Source organism: Salvelinus fontinalis, chromosome 14 (genome assembly GCF_029448725.1).
Source record: "Salvelinus fontinalis isolate EN_2023a chromosome 14, ASM2944872v1, whole genome shotgun sequence".
Classification (NCBI taxonomy): domain Eukaryota; kingdom Metazoa; phylum Chordata; class Actinopteri; order Salmoniformes; family Salmonidae; genus Salvelinus; species Salvelinus fontinalis.
The window spans coordinates 34928255-34941718 of NC_074678.1; positions in this window are offsets into that span (position 1 = coordinate 34928255).

The window sequence follows — 13464 nt, forward strand, 5'->3', positions numbered from 1 at the left end:
TCCTCACGCTTGATGTTTAACCTATGGGCTCACTTTTGCAGTTATCACCTTCCTCCTTCTCAACCAATGAGGCGTAAGTCTTGGGATGTATTTCTATGTCAACGTATCTTCTCTCACTTGCTGTTTTTCAGCAACAGTTTTCAACAACCATTCAACCTCCCCACCACCACCAGCTATAATACCCTTAAGGCTTAAGGCTCGTCATTGGAACCCCTTTACCCCAATGGGGGGTACTCGATTGAACTGTAGTCTCTTCTGTCTGGGTGCTGGAGCAGTGATATTGAGCTATGTTGTTTGTGTTTGAGGGAACTCTGAATGAGCCTCCATCATCTCCATCTCTTGACTGTGTGACAGGAAGAGAAAGGCCAGACTTTATTTTAACTTACCTTTCAGCTCAAGGTGTGAATGCTTTGTAGAAGGTGGCATCTGTTTTCTCCTGTATTAGGCTACTCTTTTTCTCTCTCTCTGCATGCTGGGAGTGTTTGGTGCATGCTGGGAATTGAATGAATAAGTGCGAGTGGTGTCTGGAGTTAGATCGCCTGTATTTTCTTTCTTGTTTCATTTTCTTGGTGGTTTTCCTTTTTCTATGCATGATTAGGTTTTTTTTGTGGTAGAATTAGGTACGTTGTTTTCTTGGTGGAATTGCCCTAGTTTTGGTGGGGATGGCGACCCACATGGGGACGCCATCCATGTCACTTCGGCACGGCTTCAGGTGTGTTACTGAAGCTACTGTCACTGTGGATGAGTTTCTGGTCACCGTAGGAGAGAAGGTAGGTTATGAAAATGTTGCTTATGCTTTGCGGATGAATAAAGCGGTGGTGGTGTTTCTTAAAGAAGAGCGTCTTGTCGATTGGATGGTTGAGCATGGCGTACTTCTTAAAGGTATGTTTATTCAAGTTATGCCGCTTTTTTTCTCCGTCAACTAGAGTAATGATTTCAAATATACCGCCGTTTATTCCCAATGAGCTATTGGAGCGCGAGTTATTGCGGTTTGGGAAGTCTGCAATTTCAATTAAAATTGTCCCATTGGGTTACAAACACCCGGCTCTGAAACGGGTTATGTCGTTTTGACGACAGGTGTTTATGTTTTTGGACTCACCGGAGCAGACTTTGGCGTTATAGTTTAAAGTCAAGTATGACAACAGACTGTATATGGCTTATGCTAGTACAGGTAGTCAACGGTGTTTTGAGTGGGGATGTTGGCCATAAGCGACATGCTTGCGCGAAAAGGTGGAGGGAGGGACGCAGGTGGTCCTCGTAACGCCTGGGCCCACTGATGTGGGGAGAGGTGGGCCGGCAGCCACAAGCACCTGTTGCTGAGGAACAAGTTGTCCGTGCTGAGTTGCTGCTTGTACCAGGGGGAAACATAGCGTCTGATGTGCAGTAGAGAAATATTGTTGTATGAGGTAAGGACGGATCTGGGGAGCTTTTCCCCCAGACTGGTGAGGATATGCCCAGTATGAGTGATGGGGTACAGGAGGGGGTTCAGGTGGATCTTGTCTTCCAGGTACGAGTGATGGGGTGCAAGTGGGGAGTGTTGAGAGGGATGTGGCTGAGAGGAGTCAGTGTTCTGTGGCCTCAGTTGAGGAGGATCAGGAGAAGGATATGGGAATTTCTGATATCTCTGTTGATATGATAGCAGCTGGTGATGACTCAATGTACAATCTAGGTGAAGTAAATGGGTTCCTGGACCAGACTTTTGGGAATCTGTTCAATTGGCTTGTGTATTAGAAGTAACTGGGGTATGTGGTGGCAGGGTCAGCATATACCCAGTCATGGTACTAATTTCAGTACTGGAGTGGAAATGTTGTTTTTCTCAGGCTTAGGGGTGACTGTGGTATCTACAACAGAGATTATCAAGTGTCAGGTTTCATTGATCAAGGCCGATGTTATGTTTATTTTATTTTTTAATGTTTATGCTCCTAATGAGGATACAGAGCATATTGCTGTATTTGATCAAATAAAGGAAACCTTAAGATAGTGGGACCAGGAGGGGTGTATAGTAGACAGTGGGACCAGGAGGGGTGTATAGTAGACAGGGGGACCAGGAGGGGTGTATAGTAGACAGTGGGACCAGGAAGGGTGTATAGTAGACAGTGGGACCAGGAGGGGTGTATAGTAGACAGTGGGACCAGGAGGGGTGTATAGTAGACAGTGGGACCAGGAAGGGTGTATAGTAGACAGTGGGACCAGGAAGGGTGTATAGTAGACAGTGGGACCAGGAGGGGTGTATAGTAGACAGTGGGACCAGGAAGGGTGTATAGTAGACAGTGGGACCAGGAGGGGTGTATAGTAGACAGGGGGACCAGGAGGGGTGTATAGTAGACAGTAGGACCAGGAGGGGTGTATAGTAGACAGGGGGACCAGGAGGGGTGTATAGTAGACAGTGGGACCAGGAGGGGTGTATAGTAGACAGTGGGACCAGGAGGGGTGTATAGTAGACAGGGGGACCAGGAGGGGTGTATAGTAGACAGTGGGACCAGGAAGGGTGTATAGTAGACAGTAGGACCAGGAGGGGTGTATAGTAGACAGGGGGACCAGGAGGGGTGTATACTAGACAGTGGGACCAGGAGGGGTGTATACTAGACAGTGGGACCAGGAGGGGTGTATAGTAGACAGTGGGACCAGGAGGGGTGTATAGTAGACAGTGGGACCAGGAGGGGTGTATAGTAGACAGTGGGACCAGGAGGGGTGTATAGTAGACAGTGGGACCAGGAGGGGTGTAGTGGGACCAGGAGGGGTGTATAGTAGACAGGGGGACCAGGAGGGGTGTATAGTAGACAGTGGGACCAGGAGGGGTGTATAGTAGACAGTAGGACCAGGAGGGGTGTATAGTAGACAGTGGGACCAGGAGGGGTGTATAGTAGACAGGGGGACCAGGAGGGGTGTATAGTAGACAGTAGGACCAGGAGGGGTGTATAGTAGACAGTGGGACCAGGAGGGGTGTATAGTAGACAGTGGGACCAGGAAGGGTGTATAGTAGACAGTAGGACCAGGAGGGGTGTATAGTAGACAGTAGGACCAGGAGGGGTGTATAGTAGACAGTGGGACCAGGAGGGGTGTATAGTAGACAGGGGGACCAGGAGGGGTGTATAGTAGACAGTGGAACCAGGAGGGGTGTATAGTAGACAGGGGGACCAGGAGGGGTGTATAGTAGACAGTGGGACCAGGAGGGGTGTATAGTAGACAGTGGGACCAGGAGGGGTGTATAGTAGACAGGGGGACCAGGAGGGGTGTATAGTAGACAGTGGGACCAGGAGGGGTGTATAGTAGACAGTGGGACCAGGAGGGGTGTATAGTAGACAGTGGGACCAGGAGGGGTGTATAGTAGACAGTAGGACCAGGAGGGGTGTATAGTAGACAGGGGGACCAGGAGGGGTGTATAGTAGACAGTGGGACCAGGAGGGGTGTATAGTAGACAGTGGGACCAGGAGGGGTGTATAGTAGACAGTGGGACCAGGAGGGGTGTATAGTAGACAGTGGGACCAGGAGGGGTGTATAGTAGACAGTGGGACCAGGAGGGGTGTATAGTAGACAGGGGGACCAGGAGGGGTGTATAGTAGACAGTGGGACCAGGAGGGGTGTATAGTAGACAGGGGGACCAGGAGGGGTATATAGTAGACAGTGGGACCAGGAGGGGTGTATAGTAGACAGTGGGACCAGGAGGGGTGTATAGTAGACAGTGGGACCAGGAGGGGTGTATAGTAGACAGTGGGACCAGGAGGGGTGTATAGTAGACAGTGGGACCAGGAGGGGTGTATAGTAGACAGGGGGACCAGGAGGGGTGTATAGTAGACAGTGGAACCAGGAGGGGTGTATAGTAGACAGGGGGACCAGGAGGGGTGTATAGTAGACAGTGGGACCAGGAGGGGTGTATAGTAGACAGTGGGACCAGGAGGGGTGTATAGTAGACAGTGGGACCAGGAGGGGTGTATAGTAGACAGTGGGACCAGGAGGGGTGTATAGTAGACAGTGGGACCAGGAGGGGTGTATAGTAGACAGTGGGACCAGGAGGGGTGTATAGTAGACAGTGGGACCAGGAGGGGTGTATAGTAGACAGTGGGACCAGGAGGGGTGTATAGTAGACAGGGGGACCAGGAGGGGTGTATAGTAGACAGTGGGACCAGGAGGGGTGTATAGTAGACAGTGGGACCAGGGGGGTGTATAGTAGACAGTGGGACCAGGAGGGGTGTATAGTAGACAGTGGGACCAGGAGGGGTGTATAGTAGACAGTGGGACCAGGAGGGGTGTATAGTAGACAGTGGGACCAGGAGGGGTGTATAGTAGACAGTGGGACCAGGAGGGGTGTATAGTAGACAGTGGGACCAGGAGGGGTGTATAGTAGACAGTGGGACCAGGAGGGGTGTATAGTAGACAGTGGGACCAGGAGGGGTGTATAGTAGACAGTGGGACCAGGAAGGGTGTATAGTAGACAGTGGGACCAGGAAGGGTGTATAGTAGACAGTGGGACCAGGAGGGGTGTATAGTAGACAGTGGGACCAGGAGGGGTGTATAGTAGACAGTGGGACCAGGAGGGGTGTATAGTAGACATTGGGACCAGGAGGGGTGTATAGTAGACAGTGGGACCAGGAGGGGTGTATAGTTACAGGGGGGGACTGGAACTGTACAGTGGGTTTTACTGATCGCACTGCTGAAGAACCTCACCTGCGTTCAGCAATTTGTCTGTTTGGTCTACTAACTGAGTTTCAGTTTTCTGATATGTGGAGGGTAAGGAAGGCAAAAGTTAGGCAGTACACATGGCTAAAGGTTAATGAAGGTGGTGTCAGTGCAGCAAGGTTAGACAGGTTGTATGTATCTGATCACTACTGTAGTAGGGTTGGAAGGTTAGACAGGTTGTATGTATCTGATCTCTACTGTAGTAGGGTTGGAAGGTTAGACAGGTTGTATGTATCTGATCACTACTGTAGTAGGGTTGGAAGGTTAGACAGGTTATATGTATCTGATCACTACTGTAGTAGGGTTGGAAGGTGTGATATTACTCCTGTGGGTTTTTCTGATCATCATAATGTGTCTGTTGATATTCACTTGTCCACGAAGGTCATCACCTTACTGGTATTTTAATGTTAAGTTGTTACATGACCATGTTTTGTGAAAAGTTTGTTGTTTTGTGAAAAATTGAGGGTTATTAAAGGGAATTTTGAGTCCTTGAGACGATGGTGGGAGGTTGGGAAGGCCCAACAGTATACTACTCTGTCTAGTACTGAAGTTAAAGAGACTATCAGGGCCCTTGAACAGGACATGAAATCTATTGAATTGAAGTTGCTCAATCAGAATTACCCTGGACTAGTCATGAACTTACAGGACAATAGACACGAACTCAGGTCGTTTTTACATGAAAGTGTTTAGGGTGCCTTGATTAGGTCTCGTTTCGCTTCCCTCAAGGATATGGATGCTCCTAGCACTTTAAAAATATCCTAGGGCAGTCGACATTGCAACGCAAACAGATGGTCTGCCTTCGTCTCCCTGATGGGAAGGTGACCACGGATGACGGTGAGAAGCACCAACATGCCGCGTTTCTTTACTCAGCCCTCTATAAGACGGAGGATTGTGATCCTCTGTGAGCTGAGCAGTTGTTACATGGACTTCCTCAATTGGGCCCTGAGCAGAGAGCTGCTTTAGACTCTGACATTACTCTGCAGGAGCTGTCCACAGCAGTTATGCAGCTCTCATCAGGCCGAGCCCCTGGCATCGATGGTTTACCATCTGAGTTCTATAAGCACTTTTGGGGGTCTACTGGGGAGGATTTTTATGAAGTGGTGTGTGAATCTTTTCATGAGGGTTCTCTTCCTGTATCCTGTCAACGTGCTGTGCTTTCATTGTTGCCAAAAAAGGCAGATTTTGCTCTTTTAAAAAACTGCCGACCTGTTGCAGAATATAAAATTACATTTAAGTGTCTCTCAAACAGGTTGAAAGAATATCTGGGGCTGTTGGTCCACAAGGACCAGTCTTACTGTGGACCTGACCGCTCTATTGTTGATGACTTGTTTCTAATAACAGATGTTTTAGACATTTGTAAACTGTCTGATGTGAATGTTGGTTTGCTTTCTTGGGATCAGGAGAAGACTTTTAATCGTGTGGACCACCAGTACTTGTTCAAAACAATGAAAGCCTTTGGGTTTGGGGATGTTTTTTTGTCTTGGATGAGTTTACTGTATGCTGGGGGCTCATGGTGAAGGTGGGGGTGGTTTGAGCTGCCCATCCCCGTCCAAAGGGGTACTAGGCAGGGATGCCCAATTTCAGGACAGTTATATTGTCTGGCAATTGAACTAATGCTTTGTTTTATAAGAGCGAGGCTTACTGGTTTTTTGTGCCAGGTGTAATGAAGGGTCCCACGATAGCACTGTCTGTGTATGCAGATGACGTGACCATTTTTATTACAGGGAGTGAGGATGTTAAGGTTCTCTCAAACACTTTAAAGGTGTATGAGGGGCCTCCTCAGGTAAAGTTAATTGGGAAAAGAGTGAATCGCTGTGGGCAGGTCAGCTTCAGATAGGGTCCGCTCCACGGCTACCAGGGGGCTTCAGACAGGGTCCGCTCCGCGGTTACCAGGGGGCTTCAGACAGGGTCCGCTCCACGGTTACCAGGGGGCTTCAGACAGGGTCCGCTCCGCGGTTACCAGGGGGGCTTCAGATGGGGTCCGCTCCACGGTTACCAGGGGGCTTCAGACAGGGTCCGCTCCACGGTTACCAGGGGGCTTCAGACAGGGTCCGCTCCACGGTTACCAGGGGGCTTCAGACAGGGTCCGCTCCACGGTTACCAGGGTGGCTTCAGACAGGGTCCGCTCCACGGTTACCAGGGGGCTTCAGACAGGGTCCGCTCCACGGTTACCAGGGGGCTTCAGACAGGGTCCGCTCCATGGTTACCAGGGGGCTTCAGACAGGGTCCGCTCCACGGTTACCATGGGGCTTCAGACAGGGTCCGCTCCACGGTTACCAGGGGGCTTCAGACAGGGTCCGCTCCACGGTTACCAGGGGGCTTCAGACAGGGTCCGCTCCACGGTTACCAGGGGGCTTCAGACAGGGTCCGCTCCACGGTTACCAGGGGGCTTCAGACAGGGTCCGCTCCACGGTTACCAGGGGGCTTCAGACAGGGTCCGCTCCACGGTTACCAGGGGCTTCAGACAGGGTCCGCTCCACGGTTACCAGGGTGGCTTCAGACAGGGTCCGCTCCACGGTTACCAGGGGCTTCAGACAGGGTCCGCTCCACGGTTACCAGGGGGCTTCAGACAGGGTCCGCTCCACGGTTACCAGGGGGCTTCAGATAGGGTCCGCTCCACGGTTACCAGGGTGCTTCAGACAGGGTCCGCTCCACGGTTACCAGGGGGCTTCAGACAGGGTCCGCTCCACGGTTACCAGGGGGCTTCAGACAGGGTCCGCTCCACGGTTACCAGGGTGCTTCAGACAGTGTCCGCTCCACGGTTACCAGGGGGCTTCAGTGGGGCAGCCTAGCCTGCCCAGAGACTGTTGTATGATGATGGTTCTAGCAGCCCGGAGACTGTTGTATGATGATGGTTCTAGCAGCCCGGAGACTGTTGTACGGTGATGGTTCTAGCAGCCCAGAGACTTTTGTACAGTGATGGTTCTAGCAGCCCAGAGACTGTTGTATGATGATGGTTCTAGCAGCCCAGAGACTGTTGTACGGTGATGGTTCTAGCAGCCCAGAGACTGTTGTATGATGATGGTTCTAGCAGCCCAGAGACTGTTGTATGATGATGGTTCTAGCAGCCCAGAGACTGTTGTATGATGATGGTTCTAGCTGGGTCGACACAGCCTATACATTAATGAGGAGAGCGGGCTGTTTGGGATTTTTCTCTTAAAGCTAGAGGGGGGTGATTTGTCTTGCCTGACTCCATTCTATGAGTCTATTATACAGGCCTGGAGAGTTTTTGACCTGTCCCGTAAGGCCGGCCAGGGATGTGGCTTTTTGAAGAGCCTCTTTTTTACCACACTGCCACCCAGTCCCGTGCTCTGTGTTCAGCCAGCCTACGTTCATGCCTGTTAGGTGTGGGGTGTACCGAGCTGGGTCATCTGATGCGGAGTAGGAGCAGATCGTTGGAGGAGCTGGGAGAAAGAGCAGGGATCCAATCATCTCGCCTACTGAAGAAGGTTGTAGATGAGGTCTGTAATTCCTTACCAGTACTTCATCGGCAGTATGGGACTGATACTTCAAATTCTTATCGGTGGACGGGGGGTCTGGATTATGTGTTCCCTGCGCTGAATGTTAGTGCTGCAGCAGGGGCATTAGAAGAGGACGTGGGGATGCTGCTTTCCTTCGATACCTCGGAGCTGGGGTAGTTCAAGGCGGTGGGAAAGAAGGCCTTGTACATAACGTGTAAAAGTGTCCCGTGCTTCTTCCCTGGAAGAGGTGAAATTGGCGAGGTGGGCGGGTGTTTGGTCCAGGTGTCTCTCCAACAGGCTGTTGGCAGTCTAAATCTCAGTGTTCCAAAAAAGGTCCAGTTGTTACGACCACAAATACAAATTTCATCTAGACAGCGTTGCCCTAGAGCACACAAACAATTATACATACTGTGGCCTAAACATCAGCGCCACAGGTAACTTCCACAAAGCTGTGAATGATCTGAGAGACAAGGCAGGAAGGGACTTCTATGCCATCAAAAGGAACATACAATTTGACATACCAATTAGGATCTGTCAAAAAAATACTTGATTCAGTTATAGAACCCATTGCCCTTTATGGTTGTGAGGTCTGGGGTCCGCTCACCAACCAAGAATTCACAAAATGGGACAAACACCAAATTGAGACTCTGCTTAGAGAATTCTGCAAAAATATCCTATCATTACAACACTGTATATAGACATAATATGACCTTTGAAATGTCTTTATTCTTTTGGAACTTTTGTGAGTGTGATGTTTTACTGTTCATTTTTTATTGTTTATTTCACTTGTTTATTATCTACTTCACTTGCTTTGGCAATGTAAACATATATGTTTCCCATGCCAATAAAGCCCCGTAAATTGAAATGAAATTGAGACATAGTTTTTTTGTTTTTGTTTTGAAAACTCTTTATTGGGTCTGGGAAACCACAACACAATAAACAAACAAACAAAAACATGTTTAAACATCAATTAAAAACACAACACCAAATCTTCCTTCACAGGAACTAAACACAACAGACTCTGAATACCCCATATACTCATTAACAGCCCAATGTTGTTAACCATTTTGTAATAGGCAAACTCAACCCTCAAGTCTCGCTACCAACATCCTCTCCAGCATTCCCACCACATCCACAGTCCCCTGTCCCCGAATACTGTTCTTTTGTGTTTTCCAAATTGCTAATTTAACTGCCCCTGACGCAAAGGTAAGCAAGAGAACACCCCTTCGACTAAACCTAGTCCTTGGTAGTAATAGTCCATTCAGGTAATGTTGTGCACAATCAAGGTTTTAGGTGTCAGGATTCACCTAGGGGTCATGATTTGGGGCTGTACAAATGCTTGATGTATTAGAATAATTGATTATGCTTATGTTATATTAATAGAAGGGGAGGGGTTATAAGACTCCCTCCTTACATTTATAGGGTCCTAGACTACTATCATGGCTCTCGTCATAATGAGGATTGGACCAAATCGCAGCGTGTTCATGATTTTATTAGATCACAAAACACTCAAACAAAATAAACAAGAGGGAAAAGCGAAACAGTTCTGTAAGGAGCATAAACTATACAGAAAACAACTACCCACAAAACACAGATGGGAAAAAGGCTGCCTAAGTATGAATCCCAATCAGAAACAACGATAGACAGCTGCCTCTGATTGGGTACCACACTCTGCCAAAAACAAAGGAATACAAAACATAGAATGCCCACCCCACATCACACCCTGACCTAACTAAATAGAGAAATAAAACGGTTCTCTAAGGTCAGGGCGTGACAACTACAGATTAACAATATATATATATTAATTATATAGTTTTAGAATTGTTCCACAGTTGTTTGCTCTTTCTCTCTCTTATAATGTGTGACTGAGACAGAACTCTGCAGGGGAGTGTGGGAGATAAGAGACGACTCAGACATTCCACAATAAATCAACTTTGGGCAGGGGAGATTTATTGCCTAGCTTTTATATAAACACTGAAACTCTATGTTTGTATAGCTATGGATGCAGGGTTTTGGTCTCAGGAGTAGAAAGGTAGTAACGTAGTCAGTGACATCACTAAGGCGGGACTTCGGTTTAATAAAACAACTTGAGACCTTTTGTTTGATGCAGAACTTACTCAGAAACATGCGTGCTATGTTCCTCTTCCTGTTTGTCAAATTCTGTCTGCAATTGCATTAATAAAGGTTTTTGAATGATTTAATTAAAGATATTGTCATAATGCTAATTTCGCCAATGAGCCAATGATGATTGACAAGGAGGAAAGGAACAAACCTAACATAGGTATGGAATTTGGATTTCGTTTGAAGGTTTTGATGTTGAGGTTAGTATCCTGTATAAGTCCTTCCGGAAAAAAAGTCAAGTTTATCTACACTGATCCAACTAAAATTCTATCTTTTTGTAGAAGAACTCAGGAGCCCATGAGCTCACTACCGCTCTCTCTGTCTCTGTGTCTCTGTCTGTCTCTCTGTCTCTGTCTCTGTCTCTCTCTCTGTCTTTCTCGGTCTCTCTCTGTCTCTCTCTGTCTCGCTCTCGGTCTCTCTCGCTATCTCTCTCTCTCTTTCACTATCCTCTTCCTTTTCAGTCTTGAGATACCAAAAATCCTAGAATTACAGTCCTCAATTGCACATGATTGAGGAGACTGAGTTGGAGTGAAAACCTGTACATAGTGTCCCTCAGAAGTGGTGTAGTAGTAACCTAGCGCACTGCCTCTCAACCAAGATACCAAACCGAACCTCATGGACAAAGTGACCCTCATTGGCTCTGACATTTACTCTGGCATTCCTGTCACACAGTCCCCTTCTCCCTCTCTTCCCTTCTTCCTCAGCCTATCACTCCATCCACTGGCTGTAGAGAAACTAGTGCCCCTCTGCTTCCATTAATCTGAGAAGATGTACTTTGACAGATCCCTCAATTCCTCCATTCACCCTGTGAGTGTGTCCTTTCCTAGCCCCTACCTTACTTCCTATGACTGCTAGTCCTATGTAAGCCCCTAGGGAGAAAACACATCAAATGAACACCAAAGGAAAACCGGTAAGTTAGCCTCAAGGTCAGAGAAGGTTCTACTTTTTAATGCAGTGAAGTTGAAGGAGAAAGGAGAAGAGGCTTGACTTTCAAAACTGAATCCTGAGCTGAATCTCAATCTGCTTCCAAAGGGAAAGTAATGAACCTGGGCTTTGATCAGTTGACTTTTCACACAGTATTCAACCTTCACATGTTTTTTTTATACCTTTATTTAGCTATGCAAGTCAATTAAGAACTAATTCTTATTTTCAATGACAGCAGGTTGACTGCCTTGTTCAGGGGCAGAACAACAGATTTGTACCTTGTCAGCTCAGGGATTCGAACTTGCAACCTTTCGGTTACTAGTCCAACGCTCTAACCACTAGGCTATGCTGCCGTGCCATATAGAGAAGAGACACTTCTAGTTAGTCAATGCTGTCTTCGATTCCATTTTATGCTGGTCTTGAGTTGTCTCTCTAGCCAATTAGGTGCTTTGGAAAAATGGAAACAAGTGTAGGGCTACACATTCTAAAGTGACCATAGATCTAAAGTTGGACCCTAACTGTGCAAGGTTATTGTCAGCTGATGTTGTGGAGGTCACACGCATGACAGGTGAACACTAAAGGGAGGAGGAGAGAGGAGAGGAGAGAAGGAAGGAGGTGTAATCAGGGCCAGAGCAGATGGCCAGTAGGAGGGCCCAGATGGAGAGGCAGCCACCCAGTCAGCCAATCAGCCAATCAGCCTCCCAGTCAGCCAATCAGCCACCCAGTCAGCCAGTCAGCCACCCAGTCAGTCAGTCTCCCAGTCAGCCAGTCAGCCTCGCAGCAGGCATCATGGTCAGGGGAGCACAAAGCTAAGTGCTGAGTATCACTCTGGCATCTCCATGCAGCCTAGTGACCATGCAACCTGGTCTCCATGCAGCCTGATCTCCATGCAGCCTGATCTCCATGCAGCCTGATCTCCATGCAGCCTGGTCTCAATGCAGCCTGATCTCCATGCAGCCTGGTCTCCATGCAGCCTGATCTCCATGCAGCCTGGTCCCCATGCAGCCTGATCTCCATGCAGCCTGATCTCCATGCAGCCTGGTCTCCATGCAGCCTGATCTCCATACAGCCTGGTCTCCATGCAGCCTGATCTCCATGCAGCCTGGTCTCCATGCAGCCTGATCTCCATGCAGCCTAATCTCCATGCAGCCTGGTCTCCCTGCAGCCTGGTCTCCATGCAGCCTAGTGACCATGCAGCCTGATCTCCATGCAGCCTGGTCTCCATGCAGCCTAGTGACCATGCAGCCTGATCTCCATACAGCCTGATCTCCATGCAGCCTGGTCTCCATGCAGCCTGATCTCCATGCAGCCTAGTGACCATGCAGCCTAATCTCCATGCAGCCTGGTCTCCATGCAGCCTAGTGACCATGCAGCCTGATCTCCATGCAGCCTAGTGACCATGCAGCCTGGTCTCCATGCAGCCTAGTGACCATGCAGCCTGGTCTCCATGCAGCCTGATCTCCATGCAGCCTGGTCTTTATGCAGCCTGATCTCCATGCAGCCTGGTCTCCATGCAGCCTGATCTCCATGCAGCCTGATCTCCATGTAGCCTGATCTCCATGTAGCCTGATCTCCATGCAGCCTGATCTCCATGCAGCCTGATCTCCATGCAGCCTGGTCTCCATGCAGCCTGATCTCCATGCAGCCTGATCTCCATGCAGCCTGGTCTCCATGCAGCCTGATCTCCATGCAGCCTGATCTCCATGCAGCCTGATCTCCATGCAGCCTGGTCTCCATGCAGCCTGATCTCCATGCAGCCTGATCTCCATGCAGCCTGATCTCCATGCAGCCTGGTCTCCATGTAGCCTGATCTCCATACAGCCTGATCTCCATGCAGCCTGGTGTCCATGCAGCCTGATCTCCATGCAGCCTAGTGACCATGCAGCCTAATCTCCATGCAGCCTGGTCTCCATGCAGCCTGGTCTCCATGCAGCCTAGTGACCATGCAGCCTGGTCGACATGCAGCCTAGTGACCATGCAGCCTGGTCTCCATGCAGCCTAGTGACCATGCAGCCTGGTCTTTATGCAGCCTGATCTCCATGCAGCCTGATCTCCATGCAGCCTGATCTCCATGCAGCCTAGTGACCATGCAGCCTGATCTCCATGCAGTCTGATCTCCATGCAGCCTGATCTCCATGCAGCCTGATCTCCATGCAGCCTGATCTCCATGCAGCCTAGTGACCATGCAGCCTGATCTCCATGCAGCCTGATCTCCATGCAGCCTGATCTCCATGCAGCCTGATCTCCATGCTGCCTGATCTCCATGCAGCCTGATCTCCAT